The 13,530-nt window shown below is 41.5% G+C and overlaps 1 protein-coding gene across 1 annotated transcript in view; it reads left to right on the top strand.

Annotated features, from left to right (window-relative positions):
• Window positions 1-5,648, top strand: part of LOC115191784 (mucin-5AC) — a 33,010-nt gene extending 27,362 nt beyond the window's left edge. Inside the window, exon 10 of the mRNA XM_029749709.1 lies at window positions 4,003-5,648. The gene's annotated coding sequence lies outside the window, so the exon portion shown is untranslated. The remainder of the gene's footprint in view (window positions 1-4,002) is intronic.
• The last annotated feature ends 7,882 nt before the right edge of the window (window positions 5,649-13,530 follow it).

The raw sequence follows: 13,530 nt of genomic DNA, 5'->3' as shown, positions 1-13,530 counted from the left end.
ACAAAGGAAAGCAGATTATAGAAAGGCAATGGCAATAAAATAATATGGCTATAAGTTTGATATGCTATATGGAAATGGTATTTACACCTTGGTAGCTTAGCTTGTCAGCGGTCACCCAGGTTCCATAGCTCTCTAAATAGGGGCCCGTTGTTCGACACAGGGTTTCCCGAATAGCACATATCTTCATTGCGGCTAGCGGCAGCCCTTGACATTGTGTGTGTGTGTGTGTGTGTGTGTGTGTGAGAGAGAGAGAGAGAGATCTGGTAGCATGCTATGATGTGATGCCCACTTTACCCAGACACTATTCCTGGAGATAGAATAGAGTAGTAGCCTCTATTATTGCATCCGGATGTTCCATTGAGCTTTTCAAAGGGGACCAGGCCAAAGGGCAGTCTATTGCAAATGTAGGATCTTGATTTGAGACAGTTTGCAACAGGAAACGTGGATTATAATTCATCTACATTTTTGTTGGGGTAAATACATATTTCGTAAGGGAAAATCAAGTGTGAAATTTCAATGTGGAATTACTAAGCCTTTTTGAACCTCCAAATAGACCACGAGTTTTAAATGTCCTGCATTGCAGGAAAGTTCTCCTGCAACAGGGCTATCAAATTAAGATCTTACATCTGTACCTATACTCTGAAGTTGAAATCCGGTATCCTAGACTAACAATGAAGGACAATGATCCAGTCATTGAACAAAACCCTTACAGTTCCTCTGACCAACACCATCTGTCACTTCCAGTTGTTTTACAGACAGTCAGTGCTTTGAGGACCTACTAAGAGTTCAGAAAATCATTTGTGGGGAGTTGGGAGGTGCAGTTAGTCGAACGTCTCTAGTAGTCAGCAGAACTAAGGTCAGGCTTTGTTTACTGAGCAGAATTCCCCTGGGGCAGGATTGTCCAGATAATCTCCTGGGAATTGAGTCCGCCCGCCAAATGCCGGATTAGGGAAGTGGCCGATCCTTTCAGCTCCTCTAGAGCCCCTGGGCTCAGTTTTTCAAAAGTTATCTAGCCGGATTTGGGCAATCGGATGCGATTTAAATTAATAGAACGGGTGTCCCAATTCAAGTCAATAATTACTCTGTTCTATTCATTCTATTTCTATGCATTTAATCCTATCCGATAGGCGAAATCCAGATAGATAACTGGGCCCTGGTGATGCCTTCTCCACACCCATTCACAAATACTGTCACCTTTCTATGTACAACGCAATAAGTACTGTGAATGGATTTAGTCTTAGTTCCTGACAAGGTATTTCTATTCTCATGAGCCATAACTAAATCTCTACATCAGTCAAGAGAGAGCATGGTCTTTCCAACTATCTTACTATTGCTGGATGGAGTACCAAACCAGTCATCGTTCTGATCTCATTGACAGTCCCCATGTGATCAGATTCTGTCCTGGAGGCACACTGTTTGGAAGGAGCAGCAGCCATAACAGCTTTATGTCCATCCCCGTAATGCGATTCTGTCTGTGACTTCAATAGTATGTAAGGGATAGACCTGTCACCATCCTCTGCTTGGTGTATTTTCTGCCGGTGTCCCCATCCAACATAATTGGTTGTTTTAGCATTCCTGTCCACTCCTCCTGGGTCTAACCTACTCTCCGGGCCTCTGGGCCTACTGTGATCAGAGACTTGGTGAAAGATGGACATTCACCTACTGGTATCGCCTCAAGCATCAGCTCCAACCTCCAACATTCCTTCCTCAGGCCCAAACTGACGAGTCACACCACGGCTTAATATGCCTGTGTCTTTCCGTGTGTTAGTCATCACGGTTGGGGGACTTTTCTCCCCACTCTCCAGGTGTAAGAACAGTTTACTTTAAATGAACGCTTTAGGTATGTTACACTGCGGCCACTATTGCTACATTTTGATGTGTGTGTATGGTGGTTTTAAAATAGAGATGTTTTACCGGATGTTTGATAGTGAAATGTTACTAGCTGAGAAATAGTAATACAAGTTGACGCAGGGCTGTACACATTCATGACTATGATGAATTTGGCTTTTGTTGTTGTAAATGTATGCATTATGTTTATATTGCACATAAACCTATTAGAAGAAACACTGTACCTTTTTAAATGAACTTGCAGTTGTGTTCTTCCTCAGCAAGCTTTCACATTTATATTTATATTAATACTAAACATGTAGTAAATCGCTGCATTGCTTTGAACTGAAAGCTATTACGATTAACTATTCAACTTTTCAGCACTTAACCTTTTCAGTTGTTAATCTGTCAGATCAAACAGGTTTTTGCTTCCCTAGTTATTTTCTCTCATTAGTTATTTTGCTGTTTTTACATGCCCATACTAATAGGTAGGTAATTAGCTTAGACACATGCATTGCTCTTTCATTCAAAGTGTTTCCAAAAACGTCTTTATGGTAATATCTTCTGACAAAATGGACAATTACAGTTCTATTGTATTCTACCACGCAGTGTAGGAATATTGACTGCATGTAACAGGTAGTTTAGAGGAGACCGTTGTGATGACGAGTGGGCGGTTCCAAAAGGCCAGATCTGCTTTACTGCACGCTGTAAAAGCCCAGGGGAGAGGGAAAGAGCGGTGATAAATTGTAACGTTTGAAACTGTCCCTCTGTGATGTCATAAAGCAATGATAAAACAGGTATATAGTCAGTTTAGGACAGAAAGGATTTGGGATTTCACTTAGTTTCCACCTGTCGTTTTTAGAGGGGGGTAAAGGTGAAGGTAGTGAACAGGTTTATGCAGGTTTTAGGTAATGAGACTGAAAACCGGTTGAGGTTTTGGTCTATTACTATCCGTTAATAAAATGATAGGTGGAAACTTACCTCCGCTACAGTTCAAACACTTGACTCCTAGGCCTTACCACAATGTGAGCAATCTAATCAATTGTAATCACTACTTTTGTAACCCAGCATTTGAGCTCTTGTTCAGAGACCAGATTGAGGAGGTGGTAGTCTCTCGCTGGACTCAGGTTAGCCTTCGTAGCATTTTCCCCAGAGTCACTAAATCCCCAGTGGAATGTCAAGCCTTTCAGTGACTAGGTTTCTCCTTCACTATAGTAACTGCCTAACTGGGGGGTTCTCTCCACACAGATCCCTATCTGTTCCTATATGGCTCAACTTTAGCTCAGTTTAGCCCAGCCACTTCACAGAGCTGTGCGAGAGCTCACCTGTCCTGCAATATGCAATCACACCCTTAGTAATCACATAAGCTGTTCTCTGTTACCTGGTCTCCTTTTTATTGCATGCATTTGAGATTACCGGGAGTCACATTTTGAAAGTGCAACGGCAGGATATAAGAGCTGTGAGGATGAGACACTCCTACAGCATGGTCGGTTTTCATTGATTTGGTCATGTACTATAGACTGCACTCCAGCCATATCCAATAAACACCTGTTAGCTGCCTTTAATTCTTATTTGGGTATGTAGGAGTTTTATGTATGAAATCTGCACATGCAGCTTTTTGTCGATCTAAAAGATAATCTAGTCTAAGTCATCAATTGCTTTTTAAGGAGTTGAACCACCTCAACTCCACGGTCTTCACAGCTAGGGGGCATACACCGGTTCGAAGAATCCATAAAAGGGTCATCATATATCAATTTAATAGAGGTTGTTTTTTTCCCCCCATGTCCGGTATCCTGTCCCGCAAACAGATGTTTCAGCACAGGTGTCAAAGGTCAGAGGCCACGTAAACATGGTCAAAGCAGAAGGTACGGCAGGGGGTTACAGGTGACGAGAGCCAGGATAGTGGTGTCACAGGATGACGAAGGACACAACTTTCCAGGAAAATCCAGCCAGGTAGAAATATAGATGGAGAAAGTTAAAAAGCCCAGAGAAAGGTAGCCCAGTTTGATCTCCCCATCGTGACGCTTCATCGATTACAAAGCAAGATTAGCAAAGGTTGAAGCTAAGTGCTTTTCAGATGAATAACTGTTCTGCACAACGAAATGAATCATTTGAATCACGAGTGTCCCGCTGACTTCATGCTGACTTACACGTTGTTTTCTTTGTGTTTTTTAGGCTGAAGAAAAAACGTGAAGTAAAAGGTAAATTCATCGGAAACGCCTGAAAACAAAGTATTTCACTCAATTCATATTATATGGCTAGTTGATTAAGTTGATGTTTTCTCTGTCTATAAACAATTTAACTATTGTTGTCTTTTATATCTCAGGATAACCTACGGAAATGCTAAGTTAAATTTCACAAATTCTATGTTTATATTCTGGTACTTTTATTATACTGTATTTTTGTTATCATAGCCTTCGGAGTTAATACGCCTAATTTTGATTCATTCATTTAAATTCTAAACATATGCCCTGCGTCACAGGGTCCATGTCTCTTGTGTGTGTGTGTGTGTGTGTGTGTGTGTGTGTGTGTGTGTGTGTGTGTGTGTGTGTGTATATAGTATAGATAGGAAGTATGTCTTTAGGGAAGAGTAGCCGTGTCAGAATGTGTTCATGTTGTTATTCTGATTTACTTAGGATTTTTACCATGGCATTGTTGAATACTGATTTCTGATTGGCTTGAAGGGCATTCTAGAAAGCTGCATTATTTATTTACATAAACTCATATGAAGTCATACGAGATGAGGTCATGTATGAACTTAACATTGTTAACATCTCTGTTTCCAAGATACATTTTTGGGAAGATCAGTTTCAAGTCTTTATGCAGATTTTTCACATTCCCCCTCAAGCTATATTGTCAATTCATTTGTCTTTTTGATAAAACGGCAATACTTCCATCGTCATGTTCTGTACATTTTATTTGCATGGGTTTGATTACATCCTTTTTGGCTGTTTTGATGTCAGTAGCTAGATAAATGTAGTGAATGTGTCACAATGTCTCTGTTATTGGGCGATATAAGTCCTACTCAGCGTGAAGCATGTGTTTTATTCATGTTCTTCAACTTCCCCTCGTGTCAGCTGGGCCTCGTTCAGGAGCCAAACGTTGTGGAAACGTTGCAGATAGAAATGTCATGATTAGAGCCGACGTGATACCTGATTCCTCATCTCACAGAGGCATGTCTGTTCTGCAAAATATATTTCTGAACGTTTCACCATGTTGTGCCCTGCTAAATGTAGCCCTGGTCCCCCACATACAGTGAACTGGACCCTGCTATTGCGAGGCCACCTGTTAATACCCTCATGAATTAGAAACCAGGCTACGGAGCCAATCCACTGCATCTCCATCCAAGAAGAAATCCTAAAGGGCTTATGGGTGGATTGCTCTGGATGATGCTAATAGTAGCAGATATGCTATAATTTCCACGTAGTAAAACACAACAAAAAGGAGAGGAAAGGGGGCTAGATACAGTCCAAGCCAAGAAGATAGCAGTGTTGGTTCATGATCCAGGGGAAATGAAAGTGATATTGTGATATAGCTTCGCTATGACAGAAAGATACAGCTGGGAGAGGTGGGATACGGGCGAGAACTCCAAACTGTTTCCTTTACAGGATAGTTCATCCTCTTTCTACACACTCATTCACAAACATCCCAATGTAGTGTGTCAAAATATACCTCCTTTTTTTTCATGCATCAATTCTGAAATCTTGACACAAATAAAATGTAAAAAGCTGAGTAGTCTAGAAGACGTTTCCATAAACAATGCTCTGTCTAGAACACCTGTTTCTCTTGTTTGTACATTTTAATAAATCTTATCAAAAACATCTGCAGCATCTAGTTGTGGTTTTTCTGAAAGTGTGGAGAGCACTTCCTTCTCTCAGATTTCTCAAGGGGAAAAAAACATTTCAAGAAACCTTTTTAAAATAGCTGTCATTGTAACAAGGTGCCCCTAGTGTCAAACATGTCATTTCTTCTTGCTGACCGGGCCAAACGTCCAACATCCCGCCTCCAGTCCAACCGGTCATGTTATGGTAAGCGTAAACACGGGCTACAGGTGCAAATGCGTTCGCTTCAAAGTGACAGCGTTAAAAGACAGGAATTCCCTGACACTGTGCCACACATTCCTGGGACTGCAGTGCAGCACTCCCTCAAGTCTCTAGCAGGGCTCTTTTAGCTGGACTGGCGTTCAGTAGCTAGCTCATTATCCCCGCTAATTAGACATTGAATATAGCCTTGGAACATGGATCGACCATGACGTTGTGTTTGTAGACTATCTAGCACTCCATCTAAACTCCTTCAGTGTGAACTCCTTCGGCCGTGTGCCTTCTCACACCGCTGAAGGTGTACAGTTATTCCCTGACATTGCACAGTCTTGTGCATTAATGCTTACTTATGACTATCGTGATCATACATACTTTTTAAAGTCTTATGTAATGTAGTTATAGTACCACCCATCTAGTGCCTAGTTTTTGGGCCTGTTCCAGGTGCTATATGAAGCTTGTCTCCAGGGCTTCTGTCCTGTTCTGCCTAGTGATAACGCCAGGTGATAACACCAGTCCCAACAGCCAGCGGACCAATCGGGTGGTTTTTACATCTTAATCCACCATTAAGAGCTGAAATGCTGCGTTGGGCCTTGTGGTGAGTTCGTGACGGCAGGAGAGGCACTGGAATGCAGGCTCATACCCTTCAAACCTGACCACAGTCATGGGGGGCCTCGCGCCAACCAGCTAAAGGAGGCAGAATACTACCCTCCTCCCATCCTCTCCCTGAACTGAACCGGATCCAAATGTATTAGGATCCTTCCTGGTATCCCCTATTTATACACTGTGTATTTTTACAGGCGGGCCGGATGATTCGGATGCTAGCGTCAAATGGTGAAAGCAAAGAGAAAGGGGTTATGGTGGACCCTCTTTCTGGGTGCTATTCTGAGGATGTGGAAGGGGGCTTATCAGAGGTGATCAGGGAAAGAAGGTGGCCACTAGAACTTCTCCATGTTCAGAATCTGGTATATTGGACCTTCTAAACATACACTACATGACCAAAAGTATGTGGACACCTGCTCGTTTGAACATCTCATTCCAAAGTCATGGGCATTAATATGGAGTTGGTCCCCCCTTTTGCTGCTATAACAGCCTCCTCTCTTCTAGGAAGAATTTCCACTAGATGTTGGAACATTGCTGCGGGAACTTGCTTCCTTTCAGGCACATGAGCATTAGTGAGGTCGGCCATTGATGTTGGGCGATTAGGCCTGGCTCACAGTCGGCGTTCCAAAGGTGGTTGATGGGATTGAGTTTAGGGCTCTGTGCAGGCCAGTCAAGTTCTTTCACACCGATCTCGTCAAACCATTTCTGTATGGACCTCTGTTCGTGTACGGGGGCATTGTCATGTTGAAACAGGAAAGGGCTTTCCCCAAACTGTTGCCACAAAGTTGGAAGCACAAAATGGTATAGAATGTCGTATGCTGTAGCGTTAAGATTTCCCTTCACTGGAACTAAGGGGCCTAGCCCAAACCAAGAAAAACAGCCCCAGACCATTATTCCTTCTCCACCAAACTTTACAGTTGGCACTATGCATTGGGGCAGGTAGCGTTATCCTGGCATCCGCCAAACCCCAATTACCGTAATTTCCGGACTATAAGCCGCAACTTTTTTCCCACGCTTTGAACCTCGCGGCTTAAACAATGGCTAATATTTGGATTTTTCCCGCTTTCAAATTTTTTGGAAAGGAGATGACTTCAGTGGTTTCAGTGCACAGGAGGAGGAAGATAGTGACCAATGACTTTCTTGGTAGGCTACTGTTTACTGCTAATGTTTTATTTTTTGTTACAAGCCGTGTTTCGTTAAAGCCTATTTATTTTTGTTACAAGCCGTGTTTCGTTAAAGCCTATTTATTTTTGTAACAAGCCGTGTTTCGTTAAAGCCTGTGTAAAGTTCATTTCTTTCAATGTACCGGTAGGCACCTGCGGCTTATAGACATGTGCGGCTTGTTTATGTTCAAAAAAAAAAAAAAAAATGAATTCAGTGGGTGTGGCTTATATTCAGGTGCGCTCAATAGTCCGGAAATTACGGTAGTCTGTCAGACTACCAGATGGTGAAGCGTGATTCATCACTCCAGAGAACACGTTCCCACTGCTCCAGAGTCCAATGGAGGTGGGCTTTACACCACTCTAGCCGACGTTTGGCATTGCGCATGGTGATCTTAGGGTTGTGTGCGCATGCTCTCCTGACGAACAGTTCTTGCGCTGATGTTGCTTCCAGAGTCAGTTTGAACTCGGTAGTGAGTGTTGCAACCGAGGACAGATTATTTTTACGCGCTACTCGCTTCTGCACTCGGCAGTCCTGTTCTGTGAGCTTGTGTGGCATACCACTTCGCGGCTGAGCCATTGTTGCTCCTAGAAGTTTCCACTTCACAATAACAGCACTTACAGTTGACCGCGGCAGCTCTAGCAGGGCAGAAATTTGACGAACTGACTTGTTGGAAAGGTGGCATCCTATGATGGTACCATGTTGAAAGTCATTGAGCTCTTCAGTAAGGCCATTCTACTGGCAATGTTTGTCTATGAAGATTGCATGGCTGTATGCTTGATTTTATACACCTGTCAGCAACAGGTGTGTCTGAATAGCCAAATGCACTAATTTGAAGGAGTGTACCCGTTACGGGTTCAAAATAGCAGATTTGGACACTGATAAGCGTTTAAATTGGACGCAGTGGCTGTACAGTAACATGTCAGAGTTCAAGGTCTCCACTTCACAATTCAGTATTGGTTTAGACTGACAGCAGTTCTGAATTTGAACATCGCGAGCAACAAAAAATTGTTGTAAAACATATTTTGTTGTCTGAGTGAGGAAAATGCTGTAAATAAAGAGGACTCTATGTATTTTGAGAGACAAAATGATTAGGATTATAATAAATATACCGCTTTGATGTCATACAAGCCAAACACCAGTTAGTCCAAATGTACACGTCACATTTCTATATCATAAAACTCAGGTCTTATACAGTGTCAACATTTATGATCACTAAGCTTGATGTACAGTTACAAGATGACATGGCGTCATACCCTGGGTTGTTCTGAACAGAATGAGCCCGTTTCTACATCTGCGCTTTCTGCGAAAAATGTGAAAATCTTACTTGTTCTATGAATGTAAATCTGTGATAGATTTTTGGGAAAACCTTGCTGAATATTTATTTACCGTTTTGAACACTACCCATGTTTTTGACATGAAGGATATAATATGTTACTATTGCAATGATAACAAAACCATTGAAATGATAGTGAATTTGTTTTATTCTTGTTGCCAAATACTTTATACACAAACAAAAATTAAATATTTTTGATTGAATTTAATCATTTTGTTAAAACATTATCCATAGTGAATAACATCTTACTGAATCATTATAATGCCATTTTTTCAGAGTGAATAAAATTGTACTTTAATATTTTTTATTTTTTTTGTATGCATTTAGTATTTTCTTGTTTATACCTGTGTTTTGTTTTTGTTAGACATGTTTGATGTAGAGATGTAAGTTGTTGATTCATTTTGTATAATAATAAAAAAAATATGAGCCTGTTTGTCATATTGTGAAGAATTTTGGCGCGGAACGAACATCCGAATGCACTTGTGACTATTCTATGTGCACCAAAATTACGATCTGCTTCTTGCTTCTCTGAATTTCCTTGTGAAAGCCTAACACTGTAAGATCGTAAGAATGGCTTACCAAGAAAAACTTCCTAAAGGACTCATTCAAGATAAGAAGAAGTTGGAGCACTCAACAACAAAAAAGACAGCCACTGCATTTTGTAACTTAGCTAGCCATGTTGGCAATAGTACACACTTTCAAATGATGCCCACCTGACCAGATTTGGATTCATAATGGACCTTTTTGGAATGTGTAAACAACAGTAATTGTGTGATGCTGGGAATACAGGGCAGTGTTCAAAAAGTCTGCTTTATCTAGTTCCTCAACAGCAGCTAGGAGAGCTAAAAAAAAAAAGCACCTTATAGTTAAAGACTCTGAGTCATAAAAGTGCATTGACATTACGTTGGAGAGGTGTGTGGCCACTTGGGGAAAGAAACCAATTCGTCCTCTCACTCAAACACTTGTCATTTTTTTGTTTTACGTTGTACCTACCCCAAATGTCCCATGAATATTCTTATCATGTTACTGAATGTATCCAGAGTATTTTCAGATTTCGTTATCAACAAATGCGGGGAAAAGTACAGTAAATGTAAAATGCACATAAAATCAACACTGTAATGTTTGGATTCAGTCTTGTCAGATTGACTGTTTTATCCTCGCCTTTAGTCTAATAATTTCCCCATAATCTCCAAATTGTTCATTTTTAATTTCTACTATGGTTATGCATATGCTTTCCATATTTCTTCTGTAAGAAACATTTCAATTTAGCCCTATCCATATAGGCCAATTCCCACAAGTGTAAGCGGTTAAAGTAACTTTATACCTGACAGAATGGGGACAGGATGGACAAGTTGGCTAGTCTGGCCATTCAACGATATAGTACAGTGCAATGTAACATTCTTATGTAATATACTGTAACTGTGGCAGACAGCGTCCCGGCAGGGTGCGTGGCTTTTGCCTGGACAGCAGCTGCAGACCCAGCTCTGCTATATAGGACACTCCATCCACAACTAAGAAAACATTCCACCCCACTGCAACTGTACTGTCCCCTTCCCTCTTCCCCTAAGATGCAGGGTTTGACCCTCATGTAGCCTACAGTTCCAGGTTTTCCACTAGAAGTGCTACGGCCCATAGGTTCACTGAATAGGATTTTCTATGACAAGATCCAAGTATGAGGTGACTGAATTTAGTGTGAAGTATGAAGGTGCTGAGTATTTGCCATTGCCTTATTGTCTGTGACTTCTAGACAATGACACTGAAACAAATGATTGGTTTGAGAAAGACTCTTTATTCAATGTCACTGCAACGTGTCGCCATGAAGTAGTAAAGGTTAAATTCAATATTTTTATCAAATAATGTTGTTTTTTTATAGCTACAAGGGACCCAAAATTCAAAATCAAATATCTAAATGATCCTTGGTATGACCATCTTAAAACTATTCCATTTGTTAGCTTAGTAGAACCCCCAATGTGTCCATGTGAAATGATGTAAAACTGTTGTTTATGATATGTTGGGATGTCCATGTGAAATTATGCATTTGTGATAGAAAGGTATTGTGGGGTATCATGTTGGAACATTCCTAGCAGAAAGGAGTTCCTGGAAAGAGTACTTAGGTGCTCAATTTGCCTTTGCCTGGGAGAGTGCAGGCTGGGCAGGTAGCAGGTTGGCTAGAGTAGAGCCATACCTGAGTTTTGTTATCGGCAAATAGTTGTTGCCTGAATAGTTTTTACTGAGAATATCTTTGATTTATTCAAGTCTTTGTCAACGTCCTGTTTGTTATTTTCTGTACAACATATATTGGCCAATTTGTCCTGCACCTGTTAATATTGTAAATAAAAGCCTCTGAGTGGTGAGCACCAGAACATTCTGTCTGTCTCCTCACTGTTCGATCCTCCGCCTCAGCATCTGCTTCACACTTATTAACAGTCCTGACAAAGCTTGCTCACTTGAGTGCAAAACTGTGGGTGAGTAGGGCTGCGTTTACACAGGCAGACAAATTCTGATCGTTTTCCACTAATTGGTCATTGACAAATCACATCAGATCTTTTCACATCAGATCTTTTTCAGAACAAAAAAATCAGAATTGGGCTGCCTGTGTAAAGGCAGCCTCTGTCACGAACAGCCAGAATGCATTGACACTATAATTTGTTGTCTGTTAGCACATCAGCTTTGATGGCGCATTGGTGAGCACTGAGCGGCCTAGTAAAATAACGGTAAGTCCTCTACCTACCAGTAATGTTACTCCCCTTCACTACTGACATTGGCCTACAAGGATGCATGTCCACAACTGTCCCGTGCAGCTGTAACTAGCCATTCATCATGATGTAGAGGTTATGAGATGTTCAAGATCTATAAACTTTACGGACTTGTTGAGAATGCATAGAATGTTTTTAAACACGGCGTGAACACAGTGTGACAGATATGACCAGACAACCTACGCGACGAGGTGGTGTTACAGTACACAGCAGTACGCAGAAGTAAGTGGTGTCATGGACATGGTTAGGAATTTACAGACATATATAACGCTAAAGTAAAACAAATGTTAATGTCCTTATATGGTAGCCTACGCTCTTGGAAAAAAGGGTTCCAAAAGGGTTATTCGGCTGTCCCCATAGGAGAAGCCTTTTTGGTTCCAGGTAGAAACCTTTTGGGTTCCATGTAGAACCCTCTGTGGAAAGGGTCTACATGGAACCTAAAAGGGTTCTACCTGTAACCAAAAAGGATTCTTCAAAGGGTTATCCTATGGGGACAGCCGGAGAACCCTTTTAGGTTCCAGATAGCACCTTTTTTTCCCCAAGAATGTAGATTCTATAATTCAATTATTTTTCTTTATATTCTTTTGCCAGGTTACTCTTAATGTCAATTTTACCCAATAATAACTTTATTAATGCATTAATTTGATTACAAAGTGGAGAAAGTCATATACTTGGGTCATTCAGATTTGTGGTTACTTGCTGCCCTGGGCACGCAGGTGAGTATTCATACACTAAGTATACAAAACATTAAGAACACCTGCTCTTTCCATGACCAGGTGAAAGCTATGATCCTTTATTGATGTCACATGTTAAATCCAGATGAAGGGGAGGAGACAGGTTAAATCATTATTTTTAAGCCTTGAGACATGGATTGTGTATGTGTGCCATTCAGAGGGTGAATGGGCAAGACCAAAAACGTAAGTGCCTTTGAACGGGGTATGGTAGTAGCTGGCAGGCGCACCGGTTTGTGTCAAGAACTGCAACGCTGCTGGGTTTTTCACACTCAACAGTTTCCCATGTGTATTAAGAATGGTCCACCACCCAAAGGACATCCAGCCAACTTGACACAACTGTGGGATACATTGGAGTCAACATGGGCCAGCATCCAGGTGGAACGCTTTCGACACCTTGTAAAGACCATGCCCTGACAAATTGAGGTTGTTCTGAGGGCAAAGGGGGGGTCCCAACTCAATATTTGGAAGGTGTTCCTAATGTTTGGTATACGAAGTGTACATGATAGATGTTTGACAATGTGTATGCGTGACTAGTCATCTGTTAGGGACTTCTGTAAATCAAATCCATGAAGATGAAGACAAAATTATGTGAGCTCTTGGGGCTATCAACCAATCAAATGTATTTATAAAGCCCTTTTTACATCAGCCGATGTCACAAAGTGCTGTACAGAAACCCAGCCTAAAACCCCAAACAGCAAGCAATGCAGATGTAGAAGCACAGTTGCTAGAAAAAACTCCCTAGAAAGGCCGGAACCCAGGAAGAAACCTATAAAGGAACCAGGCTCTATGGGGTGGCCAGTCCTTTCCTGGCTGTGCTGGGTGGAGATTATAACAGTACATGGCCAAGATGTTCAAACGTTCATAGATGACCAGCAGGGTCAAATAATAATATTCACAGTGGTTGTAGAGGGTGCAACAGGTCAGCACCTCAGGAGTAAATGTCTGTTAGCTTTTCATAGCCAATCATTCAGAGTTAGAGACAGCAGGTGCGGTAGAGAGAGAGTCCAAAACAGCAGGTCCGGGACAAGGTAGCACGTCTGGTGAACAAGTCAGGGTTCCATAGCCACAAGCAGAAC

The sequence above is a fragment of the Salmo trutta genome, chromosome 4, assembly GCF_901001165.1.
Source record: "Salmo trutta chromosome 4, fSalTru1.1, whole genome shotgun sequence".
In the NCBI taxonomy this organism is placed as follows: Eukaryota; Metazoa; Chordata; class Actinopteri; order Salmoniformes; family Salmonidae; genus Salmo; species Salmo trutta.
The sequence above is the reverse complement of the archived record's forward strand: the minus strand, read 5'-3'. Positions and strand labels throughout refer to the sequence as shown.